A 3,863-nucleotide genomic window follows, 5' to 3' on the forward strand; every position below is an offset into this window, starting at 1 on the left:
CACTGGGCTGGGACGGCACTCCTTTCCAAGGGTGAACTTTGCACAGGATTGCCAGCTGCCAGCTCTCTCCACTCTTATCTGCCTAACAGCAGTCAGGGTCCAACATTGCAATCTGACACTGAGCGTCTTGTCAGTTCAGGGACTGGGTTCAGAGTTCAGCGGCTAGCGACCTAGTTGGAGCCTGAGACGGCTGGCCGCAGCTCCCCTTAGAACCCATAGTCTGGCTGCTTTGATTTGGGGGTAGGTATTTTTTAATGTTTCCTATCCTGAGGAAGTCCTCCCCAAAAGCAGTCCCTTTTAGCTCTGACGACTTTTTCAGAGTGCCTCTCTGGTTTCCTTCAGGAGCAGAGTTTGCCCTTCTTTCAAAATCTTATGGACTTTTAGAATCATTTGCCCCCAGTGATTATGAGCATCATAAGAGTGGATGAACTCTCCGAGTGAACTGGTGAGGAGGACAGTAGCTCCAGGCCTTGGAGGACATCATTTTGAGGGGAAGAACGGGTGAAGAGGTTCTAGAGAAGGTACTTCCTGGGGAAAGGAAGGCACTGGGTATTTGCTTAATACCTGAGAAAGGGGACGGGCACAGGGAGCCTGTACTTTAAGGAAGGGAAGGAAGCAGTTGTGGCCAACTTGCAGGCTCCACTTCTGACCTGCCGTAATCTCACCTCTTAATGACCTCCCTCAGGACCACACAGGACATCACCAGTTCTTCGAAGCTCCCTCCCCGGTAGTCTTCTCTCCAAAGGTTCCGACTTGCTGGGCAGAGGTAATCCAATCCAAATAGTTATAATTATAATAATTATAATAATTGTGGTATTTGTTAAGCTCTTACTACGTGTCAGGCTCTGGGATAGATACAAGAAAATCCGGTCCCACATGGGGCTCACAGTCTAAGTAGGACTTGTCTGCTGTATGACCTTGGGTAAGTTATATAACTTCTCTGTCTCAGTTACCTCATCTGTAAAATGGGGATTAAGACTGTGAGCCCCATGTGGGACATGGACTGTGTACAACCTTGTATCTACCCCAGTGCTTGGTACAGTGCTTGGCACATAGCACTTAATATCATTTTTATTTTTTATTTTTTAAAAAGGCCCACGCCAGCCCACATGGCAGTGGGTTGTCCTGGTATCCCAGTGGGTCAGTTTGACCCTTGATTGTGACCACTGTCCAAAGTATTATTTGGATACCTCTCTGAAGCCCCTGATTCGTAGTGGAAAGCATGCCCTGTGGGGGGCTCTGATGAACCTCAATTTTGAAATCACTTTCATCAGTCTCTGGTTCCCCTAAATTGGCAGCCAGATATCCACCCAGCAGGAGAAAGCCTAGATGAAAGGTAGCACGGGCAGGGAAAAGCGGAGGAGGGGTGTACACGATAAAGGTTTTATTTGATGATCTCTGCCTGGGAAGCGAAGTTTGGGATCAATCTGGATTTCAAGGGTTGCTCTAAACAAAATAAAAAGCACATAATCACGGCCCAGGTGAATAGAGTCTAATTATGTGATATCCTGAACCCAAATCAGTTATATTTCAGGGACCTTGAGGATCCTTGTCTGGAGCAAAGAGGTGTTAATCACATTAACCTGATTAACTTGTATCTACCCCAGTGCTTAGAACAGTGCTCAGCACATAGTAAGAGCTTAACAAGTACCATAATTATTGCCATAATTATTATTACCAGTGATAACATGCTGAAAATGAACTACATGTAATCCCAAGGAGCTGGAACTTGCGGTCTATCTCACTTATGTACCCTCAGTTCAATCACTGATTTCACCTTTTCTAATTATAATAATAGTAATAATAAAAATTATGGTAGCACTTACTATGTGCCAAGCACTGTTCTAAGTACTGGGGCCGCTACAGGGTAATCAGGTTGTCTCATGTGGGGCTCACAGTCTTAATCCCCATTTTACAGATGAGGTAACAGAGAACTTAAGTGGCTTGCCCAAGGTCACACAGCAGACAAGTGGCGGAGCCATATTAGAATTCATGTCCTCTGACTCCCAAGCCCGTGCTTTTTCCACTGAGCCACGCTGTTGACTGGGCCTATTTGTAATGGGAAGCATGCTAATGCCTTGTGCTCTTTGAGTGGGTATTTAACTCTAAGTGGGAACTTTGGAATTTCCACAGAACCAGTGGGTCCCCGAGGTGTTCGTTATGAATACAGTAGTGGTGATGATTAAAACAACAGCAACCAGCCATAAAAGTCCTGGGAGCAAATCCAAAATCACCATTCAAATGCTGACTCCTTTGTGATGCCAACTTGGCTTCACCTTCGACGCCCAATTTGTTTCATGAGCTCAGCGTTGGCAGCTGCTCGGGCCCGCAGAGCCTTTGCTTTGGCCATATCTATCAGGATCCGGAGGATGCCTAGGGGGACATCTAGAGACAAGGAGACCCCAGTCCCCCCTGGGCTGCTTCTCCTAACCACGATGGCCTTTTTATAGGTGAGGTCCCGCTGGGAGGGTGGGGTCGCTTGGAGCAGCCTCACTGAGGAAGTTGACTGGGTCTCTCTAGGGCTCGATTTCCCCTGGTCTTGGCTCCCTGGATGATTTGTGTTCCCCTCTGGGGGACTCTCAGTCTCTGGGAGTTTCAGAATGGGGCTCCTGGCTGTCTCCCCTGAGTTGGGTTGGTGAAAGTCTGAACTCCAGTTGTCTGGGATGGCTCTCCCCAGCCTCAGGCTCAGCAGAAGGAAGCTTAAAATCACCCTTGTTGTGCGGCATGACATCTTCTTGGAGAGCTGCAGAAGAATAGGGAATAAAGCATTCAGTCACTCTTCAGAAGGATTCCCAAATCTTCCCAAATCTTCACCCCAATTTTCAGTTTACTTGGGAGCCCCTGGACCAGGAAGAAGGAAGTAAGAGAATCCTAGAAACAGAATCCTGGAAGTGGGGAAACCATCCTCTTTCCTCCAGGCAGCAAAACCTTAAACCGTGCAGGATACCTATCTGTGTATCCTTAGGCTAGCTCAAGGGATGGAGATGGCAGAACCTTCACTGGTAATTGGATCCACTATTTAATCCTTTCGACAGACAAAACGTTCTCATGCCTATCCAAACCAGAGAGCGAGATAGCTTACTTCGCTGCCCTCCTGCTGCTCCGATGAAGCAGCATCTGTTGCCGATTTGTACATTCCAAGCGCTTAGTACAGTGCTCTGCACATAGTAAGCGCTCAATAAATACTATTGAATAAAGACAGAAGCAGCGTGGCCTAGAGCACAGGCCTGGGAGTCAGAAAGACCTGGACTCTAATCCTGGCTCTGCAACTTGTCTGTTGCATGACCTGGGACAAGTCACTTAAATTCTCTGTTCCTCAGTGACTTCATCTGTAAAATGGGGATTAAGATGGTGTCCAACCCGATTAGTTTGTATCTACCCCAGTACTTAGTGATTAACTGTACATAGTAAGTGATTAGCACATACCATAAAAAACAGGGATTTTTTTTTGGTCTCCTTTGAAGCCAGATCCCCACCTCTCAGCCAGAAAGAACAGAGCTTGTAGCACATGAAACAGCCAGATACAAAGTCAATATTACAGCTCTAAAGCAAAACCAGATGCCGTCGACAGGTTGGGCTCTGGTGACTGCTTAGTAAAATTGGCTGCCCTGAGACATGCATCAAGCTTTGGAGACTGTTCTGTGATGGCATGGCCGGGTGAGTCAGAGTTGGGGGTCGCCTGTCTGGTCCACTTGCCAGTGGAGTAAAACAGGGCTGCTTCATAGGCCCAGTCCCGTTCTATCTATCCTGCACAGTAATGCTGGGGTGCTTAAAACGAAGGACCTGGATAATGAAGGTAGACTACGATTCTCCACTCCTTCAGGAAACTTCCAGCTTAATACACTGTGAACATCAGTGCAGTT

This window comes from Ornithorhynchus anatinus, chromosome X1, assembly GCF_004115215.2.
Source record: "Ornithorhynchus anatinus isolate Pmale09 chromosome X1, mOrnAna1.pri.v4, whole genome shotgun sequence".
Classification (NCBI taxonomy): Eukaryota; Metazoa; Chordata; class Mammalia; order Monotremata; family Ornithorhynchidae; genus Ornithorhynchus; species Ornithorhynchus anatinus.